Raw genomic sequence first — 10,575 nt, 5'->3', positions numbered from 1 at the left:
AGCTTATTTAGATCTTGAAAGTATATTACAACTCTTGAAAGTTTTTCAGTTACATCATTAAGAAGGCAAGGGGAAGCAAAACATGCTTAAAGTGGCATTCATTTACAGATAACTTAATTTATGATGCAAACCCAAAATGGTTACGAGGGTATGAATCCTGCAATTATTACAAATGTATGAAGAAAAAGCTGATGCAGAGGTACACTGTACAATCTCCATCTCAAACTGCTGATGGAACTGCTATATGAAATTGAAGACTCAGTAGCAAATATTTAATAGTCTAGTTATGAATCTGGACATGGTGTCGTTTGACAGGACAATACAAAATATGTCAAAATTTAAGATAAGGTGAGAAAAATGGTAAGACAACAGCCCAGATACCCACATGGCTATCCATAATCTGCAAGGCTTTAGGGGACAAACTTAAAGGAAAATTAAACAAATAAACATACACAGAAAAATAGAAAAAATGCTATTTGAATTTGTCAAGAGAAGACAATGTCAGGCTAACTTGACAGCATTTTCTGTTATAACAACCGGGATTTTAGGCAAGGGAGATGTAACTGACTTGATCTGTATGATCTTTGGTAAGCATTTGTTATGGTGCCACAAAAGAAGTTGTTAGTGAAGGTGGAGAAAATAAGGAATAGTGGAAAAATCTGTAAAGAGGGCAAGAAACTCATTCATGGGGAAATGAAAAATAGAGCATTAAGGGAAGGACTGTCAGACTGAGGAAAGTGTAATAGGGAAGGTCTTTGTGGGTGACTGTTGGAACTGATGTCTGATGTTTCATCCATAAACGTACTAGAAACAGGAAAATGTTGACTACATTTGTTGATTACTCAATGCTGTGAAACATCATCAGTACTGATGAGTTTCAGGTCACTATGCAGAGGGAACTGTGTGAACTTCAACAATACAAATAAAATTAAATTAAACAGTACAATATGCTGTTGAACATCAATAACAAAAACTGTCTATGCTAAGCTGTAAACTATCATTTAGAAATTATTAAGAAGAAAGACTTGCACATATGAGATGACTATAAGCCATCTATATGATATATCCATAAAAGAGACAGATGCAGTTCTAGTTTTAGAAGAGTTTTTTCCAGAATAGTCAGGAAAGTATCGATGCCAGTTTACAATGCCACTAGCAAATATTCAATTGAGAATCTTGTACAGATCTGGTCAAGAAGAGAGGCATGGAAATGGGTTCAAACAAGGATCATCAAGGAGAAGGGAAAGTCTATATTATGAGAAGAGACCAAAAGATTTTGGCTTATTTCGTTGAGCAAAATGATGGCTCAGCAGGAGCATAATCACAGCATGTAAATGCATCAAGGAGATAAACACCAGATATGGAAAAACCTAAATTAGCTAAGGACAAAACTGGCATGGGAACAAATGGATATTAGCCGGCTGTGAATAAATTTAGGTTGGAAATTAGAAGAAGGTTTCTGATCATTAGAGCAATCAAGATTTCCAATAGCCTTCCAACTGGAACAGTGGAGGCAAAAAGCTAATTACTTTAAAGATAAAACACATTCAATTTATGAAAGACTTTGTATGACATGCTGCCTGTGAGAGCAGAATATTGAACCTCAATAACCCAGCAACATCCTCCTTGTCTTCTGAAATTTCTCTGACTTCAGCAGAAACAAACCTGACTCTTGTTCAGTAAACCAAAATTCTTAACTTCAAGAAGTCAAAAGTCTTCCTATCATGTCTTTGGAGGGTTTGATTGTCTTCACAGCTTCAGTAACCTCCTGCTAAGAGAGCCATACAGGCAGTGACAAATAGTCTCACTTCTCCCATTGCCTAGTCCAAACCATCGTTTTGACTACTCGTAGAGCTGAGCTCTACAGTTTGAGTACTTTCTCTGCCAGCTTCCTTATCAAGACTCCCACTCAGCTGAACTGATAGTTTGGCTATGTATAAAACCTTAATAATCAGAGGAAATATATTTCCCCATACAGCTAAACTCAATGGTTCATGTTAGAAACGCTGAAACTTTTCCCCATCTTGTATTCATGTTCCCTCAAGCAGGCACTGAGTGTTTGAAATCACCAGCTGTGTTAACATTGTGTAACAGCAAGTTTAAATTTATTTTAATGACAGCCAAAGTGTGTGTGTGTGGCTCTAAACTAGAACCCATCAGAACCAGTAGGAATATTTTCCCTGACCTCAGCAGAGCCAGGATACAGCTTTTTCTCCATACTGCCAACAGCTCACTTTTCTCTCCTGAGCTCCAAAAAGAAATGCAAAGGTAATTATTTAGAGCATATGCTCTTATTTAAGAGAACTCAGTGCTCTGCTTTGCAGTTCTAGTCAGGAAAAACTGCTGAACTCACTTTGGACTGTTCTCTTTGAAGGGATCATAAACCCATGTCTTATAGTCAGTCCTATGTCCCTTCTAGTAAACTGAGTCAGAAAATTATTTCTGGGTTAATTCAGGCTCATAAAACTACTTCAGGATCTGATTGCTGGGGTTCCTGTCCCATATCAGATCATGATGGCTATGATTCACATCCCACAATGTATCAGGCAGACAGATGTCCATGAACAGTCCATCACAACTTGATATCATCATTACAGCCTTGCAGCTCTTGGTTGCTAGCCATTGCTGCGCTGCAGTTTACTGAGCATCACTCTGCCACTCATATTTCAGAGTTTCTGGAGTCATGCCAGCAAAGAGTTTCCAAATAGGTGAGATCACTAGATAATGGCTAGTCAAAAATATGCATAAAGCGTATTGCTAAATTTACTGAGCAAGGAAATAGGTTGGTCATTTGATGAGTTAAGTGCATTTTCCTGCCAGTACACACAAAAAAAATGAATGCTTATTTCCAAAACATTTCATAGTTGTCAGAGTAACAAGATTTTACTGCATTTTTCTCAAGTAGTCACTGACAAATATCAGAAATAAAATTTCAAATGAAATTCCAAGTAATTAACTCAGACTCATTAATCATCACAGAAAAACCTGTACATTCAGGTTGTTGCATATATATTCTGTGTATTTGCTAAGCCTCAAGAAAAGTAATTTTATGTGAATTTACAAACGAGAGTATTTACTATTCCTTCTTGCACACAAACTTGCTCAGCTTCCAGCCTGTGTAAGTGTTATCTGCAGAATCAGGGAGCAGAAGGATTACAGTACTGAAGTGGCCCACCAGACATGGCAAGACACAGACTAGAAAGACTACATATATCAAGACAAAGTTCGTCAAATGGCTAAAAAATGTGTACATAGCGTACCCACTGGACAATTGCAATTGGCTGAAGAATTGCAAATAGAAAACATGGAAATAGTAAAGTTTTTACTGACTTTTGTACAGCTCTATTCACAAGGAAATAGAATGCTTGGCTTACACTAATACATGATAAACAATCAACATGTTTTTTCAACTATGGTGAGTTGAATGCCTGCCTGGTGCTTTTGATAGATCACTGCCAACAGGCGTTCTTTGATTTCTAGTCCTTCTTGCTAAATCATCAGTTCTAAAAATTAAAATCCTACCTAGCATTTCAGCAGACAAGAAAGTAGTTGCTTCAACTGCATGATCTTTTGGACAGCGGTCAACAAGGAATGCAAAAGAAACACATTTACACTCATCTACAAGTGGAAACTTAGTACCGTTAGGTTTTTCGCTATGACATTTATGTAACACATTCTGGTTTATGTTTTGTTTTGAAATCACTGGAATGATGGCTGGACTATCAGTCCCACTTCAACTGACAATTAAATACATACTTGTCAAAGACCTGCTAATACTTCACAGAATACTCTAAGTTTACTAGTCAAAGACAATTATGCATCTATATTTTTTCATGGAGGTTTTTTGATTCTTTATAACTGACACTTCTTGAAAAGCAATAGAATCACTGCCTAAGAGTTCATCTACACTTGTCATTTGTTTCTCCTCAAATAATTAAGTCATGTTCACAAAGGACAAAATAAATATATTACAGGCATTAAATAAATTCTGCTTGGACTTATATTTACAGGTTCTCACTAAATAACAGAAGAAACAGTTATTTAGTGTATCTGGTTATCATTTGTTTCCCTCCAGTTTTACTTTTGATAAGTTTATCAGATTTTTTGTTTATGGCCAGTAAAATAATTTCTGAAATTTCTGAAATATAAGCAGAATAATTTCAAAACAGGAAATTTATCCCAGATTTCTGTCCTATATCACCTTCTCATTAATACTTATTACTGGCAGATGATCATGGCACCATGTACTTCTGTGCTGCAAGATTCATTTAAAAAGATGCTACTCTGTGTTCATCTAGTCTTCATCCAGTGAAATCCTAAAATACCGGTTCCAGTAAAATCAATGACAAAGGTACCATTAACTTCAGTGCAATCAGGATTTGGTTTAAAATCTTTCACAGTAGGAAGCATTATTCCTTGCCTCAAAGTGGTCTCAAAAGGGATATCTTAATTCTGTGAACACAGCAAAAATAACTAGTATAGAAGTAGACGAAATTCTACTTTGGGGATTTATACCTGTTTACACTCCACTTATATATCGTACACTATCTGCTTTCTACAGAAATAGTTGAAGGATTAAAATACCTATTGTACAATTTGAAGAGTTTTAAATATGATCTAGTCTGTCTATAAGAAAGGCATGTTCCATTGCTGCTAGATCATTTCTTCCAATAGGTTAGATGAGGACAAGGAACAGACTCGTGTTGAGCAACGGGATGCAAAAAAACCAACTACTGTACTGATACTTTTTCAAAGTGGCTTTTCAAGAGACAGACTTGTGAAAAGGTATAAAGTGAAATAATTTATTCAAAGCAGTAGGGCTAGTTTGAATAATTCTGAGAAAAGGGTCATAAGTGGGTGTACTGTTAGAAACAACAGAGCACACCACTTGGAGCGTGAAAGGGTGCCTAACACAGTAATTAGCATGCATATCAACCTGAAATTTTGAAGAACATCATGAGATAACATCTCAAAGACTGTCTGATACCTGATGAAAGAGTTAAAGGTCTCAGAAAGAGGCATTTTCTAGACAAGATATTTTAGTCTCCATAACTAAATTCAGACTAAACCCTTTAGTGAACACTGGAATTTAAGGTTAACGCGTTTATACTACCTGGAGCACATCTTCCTTGCCCATGTGATTCTTAGTTTGTTACAGTGTCAAAAAGCAGCCATGAGAGTGGGTCAGCCAGTTAAGATAGTTGAGAGACACACAGCCCCAACCTTTAGAGCACTTCTGCAGGAGAAGGAATATGCCAAAGGTGTCCTAAATATCGCTGTGGTCACCAGCTGCTTTAACATTCTGACTCTACAGAAAGAGATTGCAACTTCATAACTGGTATAAATCTCAGTCTGCCCCATGGGTAGAGGAGGATATATACATTCCCTTCCACCATTTCTTAAGCTATGCTAGGAAAGACAGTTTCAACAAAACCTGCTGTTAAGGGCCACAGCTTTTGCTTTAAGTACTTCTCAGTTTTGAATGTAATGCTTTGTCATTAGACTACATGAGCTGTAGGCTACTGCTTGTAGAATCCCAGACCAGCTCCCCAGGGAAGATCACCAATCTCTCAAAAATTAATGACAAAAGATAAGATACTTGGATCTCAATTCCCTAGGGATTCTTGTTTAGGAGGAGGAGGGAGTCCTGAGTCCTATTCCCTCTATATGCTGTGCTACCTTCAGAGCTATTAGTACTAATGATCGTAATGAAAATTATCTGTAGTGGATCTTAGAGATGGAAAATAGAATAAAATCAGATAGATCGAGTTGAATGGAAGAGATCACTGCAAGTTGCTGAGCTATACCCCTCTCTGACATCTGCAGAGACCCTTTTAGTTCAAGGGATGATACAGATGTAATTAGAAGAGAACCTGATGGAAGATATTAGAAATAACAGCTAAATAACATAATGTCATGGATTAATATTGAGAAGCTATTTAGCAATAAAAGAAAAATTTCGTTTTCACCAAATGCTGAAAATATCCAGAAGCCATTAAATCAAATCATTTTGAGAGAAAGCTACACAGTTTTCTATAGAAAAAAAAAAAAAAAAGAAAGAAAGAACAGGGGGCACTGCTGCTGGCTAGGTATTTGTTAATTTTTCATGTGAATTTATTGCATATGTAAGTGATTGAATTAGTAGCACTGACAGGAACCCAGGCACAGTAAAAGCTTCCTGATACTGACACAGCACTGCTCAAGCTGTACAGTCCTGACCATTAGCAATACCGCTATTGAAGCCCTGAGCCTTCCTCTCAAGCAGAGTCTGCAGAGCATACTGGAACTGGACTGAGCGAGGTATTGTTTCTGCAATCTGAATTCACAGGCATCCATAACAAAGACTAGGATAAGACCACTACACTTTTTTAGATTAATGACCTCATTTGGACTCTGATGCCAGGCTCCAGGGAAGAAAGTCCAGTGCAAGCTAATATCATGCTACCAAAATACTGCAAGGTAAGTTTTTGGGGAAAAAAATGTTAAGAGGATTTTGTATTTTGTGGTAAAGAGACTAAATGCAAAAGGGAGTCAGAAACAGCCAGCTTGCAGAAAAGACTATAAGGCACAGATATCAGAATGATTTCCCACCTTTGAGAAAAGAGGGTCATTTCCAGACACTCAGAGGCTGAGCAGTGAAATCTGGATCTTCTATCACAGAGCAATAGATTGCTTCAGAACAGTGAGCCTCTGAGAGCAAACTGGGGGAATGTAAATTGTGTATCTAATAATTTAAGCATGCAAGTCTATTGCCAGATATTACCATCTAAAAGTTATATAGGTATCATGGTTTCTATGAAGTCCTTAGAGAGGCTCATAACCTTTTGGGAACCCTTTCCACCTCCCCTGCAGTGTATTAACCTTTTGACCATGTCGGTGCTTGGATATATGCAAAGAAATCATACACACAGACAGTAATAGTTGGGGAACGATAGAAACAAAACTGTGCAAAACATCAGGGATGCAGGATGTTGTGTGAATTCTGTATGAAAACCTCATATCCAAGAATAGATACAGATCTAAAAAAAAAAAAAAAGTATATCAGATGCATTATGAATGTGCAGATGAGCAGCCACGGGGAAACATTTCATTGCTGTCTTATAGACTATATTCCTGTAGTGTCAGATTGTGACAATTTATAAGAACGTAATACGAGCTTTTTCTAAGAGTTACACTGCTGGATTTAATGGTGCTGCTAATGGAGTAAGATGTTTCTTGGAGTAAGGGTGCCATAAACCAGCCCTCAGCCACCACTTCCTGTTTACTGCTTGTGGTTTATTCTCTAGAGCAGAAACATATTTCTCTCACTTGAAACTTCTGCTTGTTACAAAAAAATCATTGCTTCATATTTTCCTTTTCACACCGTTCATCCTCATGGAAGGCATTTTTTAAGTGAATCATTTTACATGTAGAAGAGTGAAAGAATTACTGTTCTCTCATTAGCAGAGTGATAGAGCTTCATTTAACGCTTTCTTTTTAAGTAGGTCTAGACAGTGTCTTCTAAAATTTCATTTAGGTATCCTGTAATTCATTTGAACAATTTTAGTCACTTAGTAAAGTTCCTTCAATATTTTCCTTTTTGTTGAAAGTTATTGCACTGCTGCAAGTTATTTTATTTGGTGAATTTCCACATGGTTGATCCCAAAAGAGAGAGTACAAAACAGAAAATACCCCCAAATTCAATTCTAATCCAATTTAACAACAGTTGTAAGGGAAATGAGGAAATATTAGTTACTCTAGAACCTGTCTCATAGTAACATGAAAAATGAAGTTGATCATCTAGAAATTTTAACTAGTTTAAAGTTTTCAGCTATATACAAATGTTCTGTGAGCAACTACAGAGAAAACCAGGCAGAAGCTCCCACTGAATGATGACATTGTACCAATGATAAGATTCATGAGCTAGGATTGAGATATACATTAGAAATAAACAGACACTGCGGTGCACAACTAATAGTAAAACTAGCACATTTTTTTGACATTTGGACTGCACTTGAAGTTACAAAAAATTTTGTTCTAATACATTGACAGATTTTGAGGCTAGAAGGATCCATTTATTGTCATCTCATATGAACTGTAACATAATACAGGCTGATGAACTTCACACACTTACTTGATCTTCACGATCATAGTTTGAATGAGAACAGTATATACTCTGGAAAAGTATCTAGTTTAAAGTGATGGGAAATCTACTACCACTTGCTCAAGATATTCCAGTAGTGATTCTCCAGACTGTTCAAAGTATTCTTAGTAAGTATTAGCAACATATTATAACATTTCTTTCATACACACACAGAATACATTAAAAACTATCTTACAAGAATATAATAAAGCACATAATATCTTTAGATTTCTCAGGTAAGCTGAATTATAATGAGAAGGTTTAAAATTATGTTTATAGGCATGGAGACTGCACCTAACTCAGGACCTGTGTAAATAAGGACATGAAAAAATCAGTTAAAAGTCCCTGTCTTCTTGTTCCCAACACAGCATTTCAGTTTGCTTACAGTGGACAAAAGTAGCAGTTGAAGGAGTTAGAAGAATAAACCTCAAGGCAGCAGCAGCCTATTGCTATATATGGCACAAAATGGTCTTACAGTGTAAAAGTTTCCATTGCTTTTGGAGGAACCAGGATTTCACCTCTAGTCTTGTGGGAGGGAATTGCAATCAACTTTTAGAAAACAGCTGGGTCAAGAAACAGGAAGGCTGCTTTGTAGAGTGAACTTACAATCTATTTGTATGTATATGTCAGGAGTGTGTATTCCTGTATATTATAGTAAGCAAAATGTAGTCTACCTACTCTGAGGTAATTTAATCATACATCTATTTTAGAATTTTCTCAGAAAGTTCCTAGCAATGAGAGTTTTTACGGTCCAATTAACAGAATAAGGAGTAACAGTCTTTAAACCTGAAAACAATTCCCATTAACAGTTATCTGGACAAGGCTACAGATAAGGAACTCCTCTCTTCCTTATACATGGAAAGGAAACAAGGTTATTTTTACCCACACTCAGAATGGAAGCAAAAGACAAACGAGTTGAACCTGTCAGTAAAGGAAATAGGTTAGCATGTGTCTTGACTTGGGAAGAAGAAGAATCAATACTTAAAGACACTAAACAGATCATAGTTGGAGACAGTCCTCTCATTAAGAGAATGCTAGAAGCCAAGAAAAGACCAGAGGAAAGCTGAAAGGGAAACTGCATTGTGCTGGTGAATCAAGGTAACAGCAAACACAGGCCACAATAGCAAATGTGTTGACTCTACTACTAACCTCTTATTTCCTCATTCAGTGAAAAGGGGAATTAATACATGCAATACCACCCACCTCCACTGCTTATAATTGATAATAACCAAACTGATACTACCAGAACTTAAAACACTAACTATTCCATGCTTTCCAGTTACATTCACTGGATTCATTTCTGTCCTGTTAACTCCATGAAGACAGTAATTTCTTGCATTAATTCCCTTCTCCCCATCTATTAATGTAAATAGTAGTAATTTCTGTGCAACTAATACCAAAATGAAGTGCACTGATTTGGAAGTGTACTGTGTACAAGTAAAACAGAAGTGGAGTGACCTTGCCTGCAAAATACATTACTAAATGCCTGAACATTTACCTGAACTAATCAGGAAATATTATAGAAGCTTATATATTTTGGACAGTACGATGTTCAATTTCTTTCCCAGAAATTATTCAGTGTCATTACTTCAAACCAAAATACATCTACCATATATTTTCTAATGCTGGATTAGGATTGAAGGGATGTTTTCACTATTCCCTCATGACAATACAAAGGCAAAAAAATCCCTCTATAGGGACTCAGTAGTTGAATCAACTTGTTTATAAAGCAAAGCCTACTTGTTTTATTTAGAACAGTCTCAGCAGACCTCAGGTACTGTAACAAATCTCTACCTTGATGCTGTCAGCCTTACTTAGCTAAAGCAGCTCCTTAGCTTGAATTTCTAACATTTTGACCAATAATTTTTTTCTCTCCCAAGTACTTTAATTGTATTTATCCAGCAGCAGAAGTTGATACTTAATAATTCACTGACAAGATTATGTGACTGTACCTTTCCCTTGCAGCTGTATTTACTCAAAACAAAGCTATTCAAATAAGCCTTAATCAAGACATATCCTTCTACCACACTGTGTGTGTGTGTGCAAATCTACTTGGATCCCTTCAGCTGGGAACAGCAGCTATGAAGCCACAGACTAGCAGAGCAGCCAACTGGCAGGGCAAATCATGTTCATTGTGATGGGGCATCAGTGTCACATTTAGCTGATTTAAAAGTCACCTGGGTTCCCTAAATACTCAGCAAAAGATGTATTGTTTCTTCTCTACCTGTTGAGTCACTGTTTGGAAGCTAACAGAGGAACTCCTGACAGCCCTGGCCTCCATGTTCCTTCTCACACAGCGTTTGCCGCCCTTTCTTCAAGATGGTTCCACAGAGGCCCCACAAACGCCTCTGATTGGTCCAGAGAGGCCAGATACTCCTCTGATTGGTTCAGCTGTTGGCGGGGCCGCTGGGGAGCCGGCTGTGACCCGCCCCGGGGAGGCCCTGGGCCCCCTC

This window comes from Cariama cristata, unplaced genomic scaffold (assembly GCF_000690535.1).
Source record: "Cariama cristata isolate BGI_N322 unplaced genomic scaffold, ASM69053v1 scaffold9426, whole genome shotgun sequence".
In the NCBI taxonomy this organism is placed as follows: Eukaryota; Metazoa; Chordata; class Aves; order Cariamiformes; family Cariamidae; genus Cariama; species Cariama cristata.
The sequence above is the reverse complement of the archived record's forward strand: the minus strand, read 5'-3'. Positions refer to the sequence as shown.